The sequence below is a fragment of the Fukomys damarensis genome, unplaced genomic scaffold (assembly GCF_012274545.1).
Source record: "Fukomys damarensis isolate Sample0158 unplaced genomic scaffold, DMR_v1.0_HiC HiC_scaffold_27, whole genome shotgun sequence".
In the NCBI taxonomy this organism is placed as follows: Eukaryota; Metazoa; Chordata; class Mammalia; order Rodentia; family Bathyergidae; genus Fukomys; species Fukomys damarensis.
Window position 1 is genome coordinate 31,132,615 of NW_022900939.1, and position 14,754 is coordinate 31,147,368.

At 41.0% G+C, this 14,754-nt stretch overlaps 2 long non-coding RNA genes across 2 annotated transcripts in view; both read left to right on the forward strand.

Annotated features, from left to right (window-relative positions):
• LOC104850558 overlaps positions 1–3,824 on the forward strand; it is a 51,312-nt gene extending 47,488 nt beyond the window's left edge. The window contains exon 3 of the long non-coding RNA XR_777004.3: positions 2,769–3,824. This is a non-coding gene — a long non-coding RNA (uncharacterized LOC104850558). The remainder of the gene's footprint in view (positions 1–2,768) is intronic.
• A 52-nt stretch (positions 3,825–3,876) lies between these two features.
• LOC109117519 lies at positions 3,877–8,397 on the forward strand. Its single transcript, XR_002024815.2, has 3 exons — positions 3,877–4,023; positions 5,589–5,675; positions 6,065–8,397. It is a non-coding gene; the product is annotated as an uncharacterized LOC109117519 (long non-coding RNA).
• Positions 8,398–14,754: the final 6,357 nt, after the last annotated feature.

Here is a 14,754-nt window from a genome sequence, read left to right on the forward strand (position 1 = left end):
GCTCCCGCGCAGGCCGGGAGCTCGCGCGCACGCCGCCGGGTGATCGCAGACAGGCAGGCAGGCAGGCAGCTGAAAAAAACCCCCTCTGGGGTCTTTGGGGCCTTCCTGGTCTGTTGTCTCAAACTACTTTTAAAGCAAATATCATGTTGCTGTAGATTTACAGAAAATAAAGAATTGTGAAATGTTTTCATTGTACATTTTCCAAGTATTTTTTCCAGTAATGTACACTTTTCCTCAAGTTTTATGAAGGTGTCTCTTATGCTGTAGTAACATTATACATGTAGGACTTAGTAAAAAAGCTGGCAAAAGGGAATACATTAGCATTATTGATCAAGAGGACGTGGGACAAGGACCAGATAACAAAAGTCTGTAATTTAGGAGAAGGGCAGGATGACATTGCCACAATGTTTTTACTTTCAAAATTAGTAATATTGAGGCTAGGAATAGTGAGGCATCTGTTGAGAAAGTGGTGTCATTCATTCCTGCAAATGGGCTCTGAAGACAGAGAGAGAGAGCAGAGGGTGAGATGAAGCTCAGGCCTGGCTAGGGTGTGCAGCAATTTCTCAGGGATATTCTTCTGCTATAGTGAAATTCAGAGAAGATTCTCATATCCAGAAAGTCACAGAAGCTTTCAAGAACCAGATTTCTTAAAGAATGAGTATGTAAAATAAAAAATCAGAACTAGACATCAAATTCAAAAGCTGGGACTTCTATGTCTATGACTCCTGGCACATGGTACTGTGCCCCGTACAATGTGGGTTTGCAATGGATGTTCCTTTCTCCCCCGCTCTCACCTGACCCATCCTCTTACTTGTCTCAAGCCCTCTCACCAGAATACTGGCTCAGTGATCCAGGCACTGGTCCCTTCCAGCCAAGAAAGAAGGAAGCCTGCCTACCGCTGCAGCAGGTAGCAGACCCTGGCGTCATCCATGTGGTGCTGATTTTAGGTGGATGCAGAATGTCAGAGTTTTGGTTAGGAAGGCTTCCACCCAGATTTCAGAAGAAGGCTTGCGAGGCCAGGCAGTGTGTGGCCGAAAGGGCAGTTTGTGAAGTTGTGAGTGTGAAGCTGAAAGTGTGTGGAGATCCCAGAGGTCGGAGCAGCCATGAATGTGAATCGTCTGAGGAAAGCTGCAAGGAGTGAACAAAGCTCATCCAAGAGGAAGCCCTGAGAGCTTCGCCTATTGATGATACCCCGGGGTGGAGCCACCCAAGCACTTTGGAGTCCACATTTTGCCACAGATTATCCTGGATGCTGGACATGGAACTATGGCACTTAATGTTTGCCCTAATGGATTTTTGCACTGCTATGTTCCTGTTCTTTTCTTTTCCCCTATTTGGAATCACAGTGTTTATCCTGTGCCAGTGTATGCTGGAAGTGTTTAACTTTCTTCTTATTTGTACAGGGTCTCATAGCCAAGAGTTTGCCTTAAATCTCAGAGGAGACTTTGGACTTGGATTTTTCAGCAATGCTAAAATTGTGAGGACTTCAGTAAATGTTAGAAGTGGACTAAATGTTTTGCATAAGGGGTTGTACACAAGTCTTTTAGGAGCATGAGTGAAATGTTATGGCTTGTATCCAGATGCCGCTCTCCTCCAAGGCCTCATGCAAACATATGTGGTGCTTTCCAGAGGTGGCTGAATCAAGGATGTGTGATGTTGGGATTAAGTGTGTGATGCTGGAATTAAAGGTGTGATGCTGGAATTAAGGGTGCTCACCCTGCATGTGAGTGCCACCCGCCCTAAGAGTGGGTAGCCTGGATGGAGTATAAGGGACAGAAAGAGTGCTGCTGCTTGCTACTTTGCTGTTTTGGTGCCTTCTGCCTGCTGTGCTTTGTCATGAAGTGTTTCTTCTCTACCATACCACCCTGCCTTGAAGCCAGCTAACTATGCGCTGGAACCTGTACACACTATCAACTGGAATAACAATTTTCCACTTTAACTTTGGTTGTTGGGTATTTTGTCTCAGCAATGTGAAAAGCAAGGCAGAACATTTAGCAAGAAAGGGGTGAGAGAGACCATCATCTAGTGATTCCTTGTACTTAAGGGGTAAATGAATTTAATACAAAATAGTCATCATTCTTATGCTGTGTGCTTCTTTCTCAAATACTGCCACACTATAAGAAGAGAAAAACAGAGCTCCTACACATGCTTGTGCCAACCTGGTTTCAGTGGTTCTTCCAGATGATAGAGAATCCTTCCCTCTGTGTCTACACTGAGAAAGTTGCCATAATTCACAATTTCTGCCCTCGGGTGTGTTCAGAAGTAGACGGGGTAGATGGACTGGGCTTGTCCCTGCAGCACTGTCCCTGTCATCTGGGCAGTGCCTTGCTCTAATCTGGGGGTCGGTTTTTCCAAGTTAGATGCCCACTCTGCACATGTGAGTCATGCAAGCTTGGGGGCCCACGATGTCCAGTCACCTGAGGAAATCTCACCGGCAGCCCTGAGCACTCCAGATATATCTGAATGTAGCTTAGTATTACCTTGCATGGAAAGTAACCACTTTATCTGCTATTTTGTAGTTTCAACAGCATCCATCTTACTGTGACCAAAAATAAGTTTCACATTGCAGGGGAGGCAGCTCCTGGTTTTGTCCCATCCAAAGAGCATAGTTTCTAAGTTTAAGGAACTTTTAGTCTAATGGTGCCTACCTTGGACCTGTGACTTCAGTTAGACCCTAGAGATAGTGCTTTATACTTTAAAACTACTTTCCTATCAATCTCATTAGCCATTTCACAGATGCTGAGGTGTTTATTGTTTTCATTCTACAGATGAAGAAACACAGGCTCAGTGAAATTTAATGACTGTCCAGAAGAGATGTTGAGAGGTAAACCTGGTAACAAAACAATGTCAGTATGATTTCAAAGTCCCTGTGTGAGAGACAGGATCCAGTGGCTTCCAAGATTTCCTGCCCCACTGTCTCCATGTACAAGTCCTACAGTTGACACAAAGAAAGAGAGCATTTGGGAGTAAGCCTGACCTAATCACATGACACCTCCCAAAGGCCCCCAGGTGGGAGCAGGTGGAGGGAACGATGCCCTTCAGGGTTCCAGGCCCTGTGCAGAGCACAAAGACCTGGAGGAAAGAGGCGCAGCACCTGCCCTCTCCAAGCGGGGACAGTGTGCAGAGACACAAGCAGTGTTTACAGGGTGACCCCTGAAGCCCAACCAGAGGGAGCATCATTGGGAAACTTCAACCTTGGAATGGGAATTGCAGCTCAGTGGTTTGCCAGGCAGTGCAAGCAGGCGCTGGAGCAGTGCAGACAGAACACAGCTCATGGGAAGGCAGGGGCTGTGAGGCCAGCAGCGCAGATCTCCCTTGCTGAGACTTCACTACACTGGACGGTCTGTGAATACATCACCACTTCAGAACGGTGACTGTCAAGGCCGAGCCTCCCCTGAGGGTGTGGGGGAGTGGCTCCTTTAGTCCATACAGTCTTTTGTGCCATGAGTGAGTTAATTTCCCAATAAAGAATAGGATGCCGAGATGAAATCTGTGAAAGCAGCAGCATCAAGCGCGCCAGAGCTCCAGAGCTCAAGAACTGCTTGCCTTTACTTCTTTTATCTTCATGTACTCATTCTCAGATATAACAAGATGTCATCATGAAACACCAGCTGCGTATCCTTGTATGACCTTATTGCACATGCATGGTTGAGTATGTTAAGTCACTCATATAATGGTGGCCCATTATGTGCAGGTCCCTGACAGTGGGGTTGTGACCTTAAGTGTCCTCAGGTGCACCTACGTTTCCCAGGCTTTGAGTATCTCTCCCTCTCCCTCCCTCCCTCTCTCTCTCTGTCCTCCTCCTTTTTCTTCTTCCTCTTCCTCCTCCTCCTCCTTCCTTCTCCTCTTTCCGCCCCCCTTTGGTACAGGGGATGAAACTCAGGGCCTTGCACTTGGGAGGCAGGCAGCAGCACCACTGAGCTAATTCCCCAGCCCCAAGGTCTTTGAGTTTCTTAATCAGGCTTTGAATGTAATCAGAAGTGACTCCCCCCACCATGACACTGGAGAGAAGATTTGTAAAAGGTGAGCATCAGTCAGATGTCACTTCTTTAATTTTACAACCATGTAATCAATATCTACTCATCCTTTAATCTTGTTCATAGCCCATGTGAAGGATAGTAATGCTTAACTTTACTTTCTTTAGTTGGAATTATGTTGTTTTAGAAAAAAGTCAATAATATTTTGAATGTACCCTTCTCAGTAACTTCCTGATTTCCCCTTTATACCACCTGCCACTTAAGGCAAGATTTTATTAGGCTTTCCTGAGGATTAAGAACAATGTGTTCAAAACCTAGACTTAATGTGAGTTATAATTTTTTTTGTACCAGGGATTGAACTCTGGTCCTTGTGCTTGCCCTGGTGACAGAACCACTGAGCTAAATCCCTGGCCCAAGTTTTAAAATTATTTCTATGACAAGTTTAATTTCTGTTTTTCTACTGTTCGGTGTACCCTTAATTTATTCACTGAATCAAATGTATACATATTGAATATTCATTATGTATCAGACATTGGGCTGGCCTGTAGATTTCAACTACAAGTAAAACCAACATGACTCCTTGTCCTTAAAAATCTAGAAGTTAGAAATTCTAGGAATATCAAATATGATGCTGACCAAACACAAGATGCTGTGGGAGTATATGCTCAGGGAACTGGCCTCATTCAGGGAGGTGAGACTCTCTAAGGAAATAGTATTTTAGGACTTAAGTGATAACTGAAGGTGAATGTGAGTTAGCAAGGTGGTGGAGGAAGGAAAGGGGGTACAAATTCTAGGCCAGAGTTATAAACAGTTCTTACTAAATTGAAAAACAAAGACTGAATTTCTAAAAGAAAAAGAAGGAAAGAAAATAAAAGAAAAAAAGAAAAGAGAGGGGAGAGAAGAGAGGAAGGGAGGGGATGAGAGGAGAGGAGAGAAAAAAGGAAAGAAAGGAGCATGTGAGATTTCAGGCTTTCCCAACCTCATTCCTTATGGAGAGTTTTGCCCCCTTGTGGAAACTCGCTGTCAATGCACACAGTATGCTAGGTTTTCTTACTCTCACACCTTTTTGAGTTGGAAGGGCTCCACTTTAGAAAAGAGCTACAGTATTCCATTGGTTCCCAACTCTATCAGGCACTGCTGATTGAGTATCTGTCTCCCCCTGTGGACCCACGTTTGGAAAGACATCTGCCAAACAAAAATCGCACCTCCACATCTGAACTGTCTTGGTTATATTATTACAAAGATGATATAATTTCATTTAAAAGCAAAGAAAATTGTTTTCTGCCTCTTTGGGTCTTAACCATATAAAACCCCAGCTCTGCCTTGGTTAAGTCATCTTTTCACCCTAGGACTCTTTTGTCATCTGAACATGAAAATAGTAAAACATAAAATAGCGTCTGCCTCATTAAGTAGGTATGAGGAAAAATGAGCCTGGTGAGCAGGTACTTAGTAAACATTTATTTATTTATTTAGTTTTAGCCTTTTCATGGGTAAAAGTCTGGCTGTATTAAATTTGCTGATCCTTATTCACGTTGTCTAGGGCCACCTGGGAATCCAGAAATTCCAACTTTGGAGCCTAACCTCAAGCTATTCAATCTTTATATTTTACAGAGGGAGAAAATAAGACCAAGAGGAAGGAAGGCACCTTCCTGTCACTACTGATATCTAATGTCTCCCCCAGGCCTCTTGCTCCCATGGGTAGGCTGTTGGGAGGGGACTGGACCATAGGGGCATGGTACTCATGAGTGCATTAATCCCCTGATTAGCTTAGAGCTAAAGGAGATGTGGGAGGTGAAGCCTGGTGGGCACAGGTGGGTCAGTGGGGGCGTGGCACAGAAGGGTGTATCCCCCACCTCCCTCATCTCTCTCTGCTTCCTGACTGTCACACCATGAGCCAGCTTCCTCTGCCATGCCGCGCTGCCTTGGAGCCAGCGACTATGGACTGAAACCTCTACAAAGTGTGAGCCCAAAGAAACCTCTCCTCCTTATAGATGTGGGTGTCGGGTTGAGTCTCAGGGAGGAGAAAGAAGCAAAGACATAGCTCTTTTCTACCTTTCACCTTAAATTACATGTCCACTTATTTGCAGCTATCATAAAGAAGCAGATGGTGAAAACAAGGCTGGGCTCCACCCTGAAAAGGAAAGAAACCCAATCACTGAGAAGGGTGGTGAACTGGGAGAAGGCTCTGTGATGAGGCTGGAAGGGCGCGCTAGGCCCACATCTCGTCCCTTCTGGGCCATTGTCTCTCTTGGCTCCTTTCACTCTCCTGGTCCCTATTGAAGGATCGTGGGAAACTAATAAAGAATGGTAATTATTGGGCGGAACTGCTGGTGTTTATTGTCCATGTTTGAGAAAGTCAAATCACGAGTTTAAAGCTGTAAAGTGTTAGTGTGTACATTGACAGCGTGGTACTGTTTCCAGTGAGAAGCAGAAACAGAAACAACTGCCTTAAGTAACAAAGGAGGTTTAAATTTAATGTGGAGGAAAATTCTTAATTAAATGTTATGTGACCTGGGCAATTTCTGGCTACTCCACCCTGGAAAGTTCACCTAGGCAGCAGTGTTCTCAGGATTGGTTGTTATGAGGGTTTCTAAAGTATGATCCATGCGAGAGAGAGGTGCAGATTGTCTAAAGAACCTCTTCAACTATTTTAAAGACTGGGATTCCTTGTTTGATTTTCTTTTTAGAAGTTTTGTGAAATAGGATTATAGAGTTTGAAAGCCATTGGATCTGTTATCTTTTATTCGAGCTGTAAGTCAGTGATCTCAACAATGTAATAATATCACTTTATGTTTATCCACCTCAGATCTCTCTTCTGTGCTCCAAAATTGTTTCCTGAACAGTGTACACCCTTACTTCTTAGACACCCTTACTTCTCATCCCACAGGTGCCGCAAGCTGTGTAGTTTAGAATGGTTTTGCCTTTCTAAAATTCACCTCACTTTTCTCCTGCAAGCTGCTTCTTCCCAGGCTGAGGAAATGTCAACACCACGGATCCATCAGCCCCATCAGAAACTGAGGAGTCATTGTCAGTCCTTTCCTTTACCTCCCTGCTCACCGGCCATCCGTCCTGCAGATTCCACCTCCTCAGAACCACTTGGTCACTGACGTCCCCTCCACTGCTGTTTGATCACACTTAGATCCGTGACCCAGTCACTGCACCTGCCTGTGAGATCTCTCAGCTTCGCCTTGCCTGCTTCCAGTCTCTGCCATTCTGCCGCCCAAGTAAGTTTCTAAATATGGATGTGAACTCAGCACTCCCTGTTCACTTGCTTTCCTCCTTTCCCACACCCATCAAGAGTCCAGTCCCCACTGGAGAGTGTGTGGTGCTTCCTGATCTTGTCCACTCCCTCCCTCACTTCCTTCAGTTCTTGAACCCAGCTCTGTAAACTCTGACCACTTTTTCAAATAGGCCAAGCCCTTTTGTTGCCTTGGTTGTTTTGATCTCTTGGCCAAGAATGTTCCTCTTTCCATTGCTCGCTCTCCATGATTCAGCTCAGTTATTCTTCTAGGAAGACTTCCCTCATCCTCTATCCCCAGCCTGAGGCAGGTGCTCATGCTGGGATCTGGATTACACAGTTACACTCAGCTGTTTACACAGTGCTTTGATATACATAAAGAATCCCAAAAGCCCAGGTTGGGGAGATTTGTATCAACTTTATAGATGAGCCTTAAGGGATTGACATCCCAGGTGAGGTAGCTGCTGAGTGACAGATCTGAGTGACAGATGATAACCTGTTCCTTGGCATCTAACCGAGTACTCTGAAGCAGATTTCTCAGCCAAAAGTTGCCAAGCCAGGAGAAAACAGAATGATATATTCAGAGTGCTGAAAGAAAAAAACACATGAGCTAAGAATACTACAGCAGCAAAGATAACCTTAAGAAATAAAGAAGAAATAACATTTCTCACATAAGCAAAAACTGAGGGAATTCAACAGCACCAGACCAGCCCTATATTAAAGGAATCCTACATGTAGAAGCAAAGGGACCATAACTACCCTCGTGAAAACTCATGAAAATATACGTCTCACTGGTAGCTACACAAATGAGAGAGAGTAAAGAATCTAACCTTTTTACTACAGAGAACCACCAAACGACAAAGATTAACAATAAAAGAAAGAAAGAAAGGATAAACAATCAGTATGCAATGAATATAATGGCAGGAATATATTATTCCTGATCAGTAATTATCTTGAATCTAAATGGGTTTAAATTCCATGAACTAAAAGACAGACTGGATGAGTGTATTTAAAATAACAAGACCCAACTATCTGTTGTCCACAAGGAACTGACTTCAGCAGTAGAGACACACAGAATGAAAGCAAAGGGGTGGAAAAGGATATTCCACACAAATGGAATTCAAACGTAAATAGCTGTGCAAAAACAAAACAAAAAAACCAACAAACAAAAACAAAAAATGGGCCAGGGATTTAGCTTAGCGGTTCCACCGCCTGCCTCACAAGCGCAAGGACCCAAGTTTGATCCCCGGTACCAAAAAAAACAAAAAAACAAAAAACATAAATAGCTGTGTTCCTACTAGATAAAACAGATGTTAAGTCACAGACTGTGCATTTCAGAATGATAAAAGGATCAATTCAACCAGAAGATAACACAATTATAAATATATATGCACCCAACATCAGATCAGCCAATATTTTAGGCAAATATGATTACATCTAAAGAAGAGAAAGATTCTAATACAGTACTTGGGAACCTCAGTACCCACCAATGAACAGATCTTCCAGATGTAAAGTCAACATAGCAACACTGCAGCTAAATTATACTACAGATGAAATGGACCTAAAAGATATAGAACATTTTATCCAACAGATAAAAAATACACATTCTTCTCATTAGTAAATGGAACATTATCCAAGATAGACCATGTGAATTCATATCATGAATGTTTTCTGACTACAGTGGTGTAAAATGATAAACAACAGGAGGAACTTTGGAAATCATTCAACTAAATGCAAATTAGAAAACATGCTCCTGAACAAACAGTGGCTCCTGAAAAAAATTAGAAGTTTAACAATTTCTTGAATGAAAGTAAAATGGATAAACAGAATATAAAAACTTAGGGATGGACAAAAGCTGAATGAAAAAATGTCAACAGCAATAAATGCCTACATTAAAAAAAAAGAAAAGAAAAGAAAAATCAAACAGCCTAACAGTGAAACACCTTGAACTAAAAAGAAAGAATAAATCCAACCCAAAGTTAGAAAGGAAAAAAATACTAGAAATTATAGCAAAAATAAATAGACTAAAAAATACAAAGAACCATTGAAATAACAGCTTGGCTTAAAAAAAATAATAATAAAAGCAATAAATCTTTAGCCAAACTATGAAAAACAGAGGACTCAAATAAGCAAAAATGCGAAACAAAAAGATGTATTACAACTGATGCCACTGAAAAAGGTGCATTGGGGATTACTATGAACTATACACCAACAGGTTGGAAGACATGGAAGAAATGAATAAATCACTGAATACAATATAACTTTAAAAGATTGAGCCATAAAGAAACAGGAAGCCCAACTGTCACAGTCAGTTTCTTGATACTAGGCCAAAATACTGATACCTGCAACTTAAAAGAGGAGTTATTTATTTTGGGTCATATATTCAGTCTTTGGTCAGCTGGCTACAAGGCCGAAATAGAGAAATGGTACAGTGGAAGGGTCTGCTTGGGGAGAGCTACTAACATCATGGTGGCCAGGAAGCAAAGAACAAAGGGAGGAGCTAGAAAGGGAGATATACCCTTCCAGATCATACCCCTGTGAGGCACCTTTAACCAGGCCCTACCTACTAACAACCCACTCAGATACTGAACTCATCAGTGAATGAAACCACTGAGGAAGGAGTATAGTGCCCTCATGCTCCAAATACCTTCCAAAACCCCCAACTTTGAACACATAAAAAGTTCTGGGGGACACTTCAGATCTAATTCATAACACTAATAGACCAAACAACAATGAGCAATGAACCTGAAGTTATAAGAAAAGTCTCTCAACTGAGTATACCTGGTCTGAATAGTTACTCTGTAGAATTCTACCACAAATTTAAAGAACTAACATCATTTCATCTGAAACTATTAAAACATCACTGAATAAGAGGGAGTTCTTTCAAACTCATTCTATGAGATCAGCATTACCTTAACACAAAAACCAGACAAGGACCTACCACAAAAAGTATATGCCAATATCCTTGATGAACAAAGACATAAAAATTCTCAACAAAATACCAACAAGCCAAATCCAGCAACACATGAAAAATATGCACTGTGATCAAGTGGAATTTAGCCAAGAGACAAGGATGGTTCAAGGTACACAGGTCAATAAATATGATACATTGCATCAGCAAAATGAAATAAACTGTACAATCATCTGAACAGATGCAGAGAAAGCATTCAATTTAACATCCATTAGTCAAACTACAAACCATGTATAGAGGAACATATAAGATTGTACAGACACACAGAGTTAACATCATCCTGAACAGGGAAAAGTTGAAAACATTTCCACTAACATCTGGAAGAAGACAAAATGCTCACTTTAACTACTATTATTCATGACACTGAAATTCTATCTGGACTGCTCATGCAACAGGAAGAAAGGGCAAATTGAAAAGGAGGAGATCAAACTATTTCCTTTTGCAAATGACATGAATATGTGTATATAGCTAAAGATGTCAGTAAAATTTGTTGTAGCTGATAATTCAGTTTAGTTGCATCATACAAGATCAACATACAAAAATCAGTAGCACTTCTATACACCACTAATGAGTAGACAAAAAAGGAATCAAGAAAGTCATCCCAATTACAATAACAAAAAATTTAAAAGCTAGGAATAAATTTAACCAATAAGGTGAAAGAACTGTACAATAAAAACTACACATCACTGATGAAGAACATTGAAGAGGACATTAAAAATGGAAAGACATCCCATGTTTATGGATTATTAGCATTAATATTGTTATATAATGGTGCATGTCTGTGATCCCAGTACTTGGGAGGCTGAAGCAAGAAGATCACTGTGAGTTTGAGGCTAGCCTGGGCTACACAGTGAGTTCAAGACCAGCCTGAACTACATAGTGAGACCTTGTCTCAAAAGACAAAACAAAACCAAAAAAGAATTAATATTGTTAAAATATCCATATTCATGGTGACACACACCTGTGATCTCAGAATGCTCACAAGCTGAGGCAGGAGGACTGCAAATTTGAATCCTGTGCAATTAGGGACTCATCCCCTAAAATAAAAAAAATGAAAAAATTAAACAGACTGATGATGCAGTTTAGTGTGAAGCCTTTTCGGAGGTGGCTGGACCTAGAGTGTGTGATGCTGGGATTGCTTCATGGTGAAATGCTAGATTAAGGCTCACCTATCCTGGCTGTGAGTGCTACCTGCCCTAAGGTGGGTAGCCTGGATAGTATGTAAGGGTAGAAAAATGGTTGCTGCTTGTCACTTGCTGCTTGCAACTTCACTGCTTTGCTGCCTTCTGCCTGCCATGAACTGTTTCTCCTCTGCAATGCCCCTCTGCCAGGCCATCCTGCCTTGGAGCCATCCAACTATGAAATGAAACCTCTACAAACAGCAAGCTACAATAATCCCTTCCTCTTTTAACTTTGGGTTTCAGGTATGTTGTCTCAGCAACGAGAAAAGTAACTAAGACACCTCTGTACTCACATGATACACTGCTCTTGAGACAACTGTTCTCCTGTGTTAGAGATAATATAGCAAACTGCCTCTGAGAGAGGATGCAGCCTGCAGGAAAATAACAGGAAAGCTCCTTCCCAGCCTCATGATCTTTTTTCTGTAAGAGAGGTAGGGCAATAGGGTACCCCTCTATATCTTCTGTTACTCTCTCCACCTGTCCAGCTGCTTCATGACAACAGGTGTCCTTCTTGGGCAGGTCCATGTTGGTTTCACTGTGTGTCCATATGTCATTTCCAGAGGGTGTGCCCGGGGCCTGATCCTCTTGGTAGATAGATTTGGATTGAAAAATTCCCCCTCTGTCAAGGGAACAACTCAGAAAGGTTCTGATTTTTTAATTAAAAATAATTAGAAATATCTTGAAGATTTAAAATTTGCCTGTATTATACATCATCATAAATCAGAAATTCACATTTTAAAAGCTCACATCTACTAAAAATACTATTTTCCTGCATATATCCTCTAAGGCAACACTCCCTGCATAATCTCCAGCATTGAGTTTGATGGATTTCAACACAGTGATCAAGTTATGTTACATGGCACATTTGACTTTGAGAAGGGAGGTTATCTGGTTAGGCCTGACCTAATCACTCAAGCCCTTTAAAACTTAGCAAAAAAAGATTTGTCCAGCTTTTCAAAGAAGAAAAATCAGAAAGATGTGAAGCATGAAGGTGGTTGACACCAAGGATATGCAGCTGAAGTGAAAGAGAGCACATGACAAGGACCTCAATGTAGCCTGCTGAAACTGAGCAGGATTTGTGGCCCAACAGCTAGGGAGACAACAGGGACTTCAGTCCTATCAGCACAAATAAATGAACCCTACCGGCAACCTGTGAGCTTGGAAGAAACTCAATGCCACAGAGAGAACTACACCCTTAGCCACCAAATTGATTTCAGTCTGATGAAATCCTGAGCAGAAATCCAGCTACTCGTGTAACCTGCAAAAACTATGAGATAATGTATTTGTGTGGTGCAAACTGCTAAATTAAGTTGGTAATGAATTCAGTAGTAATAGACAAGTAGATGCTGAGAACAGAAAAATCAGTGCTACAACCTCCAAGATTCTGGTTGGTAGGTTGGTCTGGATTAGGGTCCAGGTGTGACTATTTTCTAGCACTTTCTAAATGATACTAATGTTCAACCAGTAATGACAATCATTGTGTTGGTCAGCAAAATAATCTGAAGAAATCCACTAAGAGGTGGGAAGATTCATTTGTATTTGTGGTTTCAGAGGTTATAGTTCATGTTCACTTAGCCTACTTGCTTTGGGCCTGTGGTGGCCCAATACAGCATGGCAGCCAGGACACAGGGAAAGGAGGATTGAGATATCAGTATCTCCTTCAAAGGCATGTCCCATCAACCTAAATTTCTCCCACTGGGTCCCGCCTTCTGAAGGTTCAACTACCTCTCAACAGCATCAGACACTTTGGACCAGGACTTTAACACATGGCCTTTTGGGGGAACATTTAAGATCCAAAATATAACACCGCCTTTCCTCCTTTATTGAATTGGAATTACCTGAGAAGTAAATCCCTAGAAGAGTCTCCTTTCTTCCAGTTCATTCATCCAACAAACAATTGTTCAATATTTACTGGGTGCCGAGTTTGGACCTCAGATTTAATATAAATGGATCAGAAAAGATTGCTCCTTGTTTGAAGCTCATAGTACATGATAGGAAATACATTATCTAAGCAGTGCATTTTTTTCTGGAAATAAAGCAAGGTGTGTGTGCACAAAAATTATCTTGCAGAAATAAGAACTTTTGTTTGGTGATTTTGGAGGGTTTCATAGGCAATATCGAGGATAGAATCAGGGCAGTACAGGGTCTGTGCACTGAGCTACATCCAAGCATATTTTCATTTTATATTTGTTTTGAGATAGGGTCTTACTAAACCACTAAGTTACTCAGTCTGGGCATGAATTTGCCATCCTTCTGCTTCAGTCGAGCACAGTACTGAGATTAAAGGTGTACATCATCACTCCTGAACAGAATTTAAGTTTTAAAACACAGTATGCCATAAAGAAAAATAAATTTGAGTGACTTGTAGGAAAATTGATTCACCTTGAGGCCATAATATTAAGTCAAGTAAATCAGCCACATAAGTTTAAATATCATGTAGTTTCTCTTATGAAAAACAAAATATAAACAAAGAGCAAAATAAAAGATAGATAAAAGGAAATAGAGAAATAGATCTTTTGTAAATGGAAAATGAGCCACAACATGGAGGAAGCAAGGAGGGAGACAGGGAAAGAGATGAAAAATAATTAAGATGTGTTATATACGTCTATCAACTCCTTATGAAGGATATATCCATTCTGTACTACATGCATGTACTACTAAAAAATAAAACTCAGGAAAAATAAGTATATAGCCAAAATAATTGAAAGCAGAGACTCAAACAATTCCTAACTTATGTTCATAGAATTATTCACAATAGGCAAAAGGTGAAGGCAATCTACAAATGTTCATCAGCGGAAGAACGAATAAACAAATATGGTGCATACGTACTATGGACTTAGACAGCATTAAAATAAGGAAATTTAGACACATCCTCTGAATGAGCCTTGAAGACATTAACCCAGGTGAAATCAGCAAGTCACAAAATGTCAAGTATGATAGGATTCCACTTATGTGAGGTACCTAGAGCAAGCAAATTCATAGAAGGTAACATGGTGACTGCTGGGGACCAGGGGACAAGAAGAACACAGAGTTGAACAATGGGTATTAGAGGTTCAGTTTTGCAAGATAAATGAGCTCTAAACATAGGTGGTGGCAGTGGTTGCAAAACACTATGAATGTACTTAATGTCACTAAACTCTACATGCTGAAGTGGTTAATGGTAAAATTATGTTGTGTATATTTTACCACAATTTAAAAAGAATACAAAAATCAAACAAAAATTTTCACTTATCTTTTATATACCTATTACAAGTGCCAAATATTTGAAATGCATGGAATTTTAAACTGTATTTCATTAACTTGCTTTATATTCCTTTAATAAAAACTACCTTTTAAGTTTAACTCAGTAAAAAAACATAAAATAAAATGAACAAGACTTATGTATCC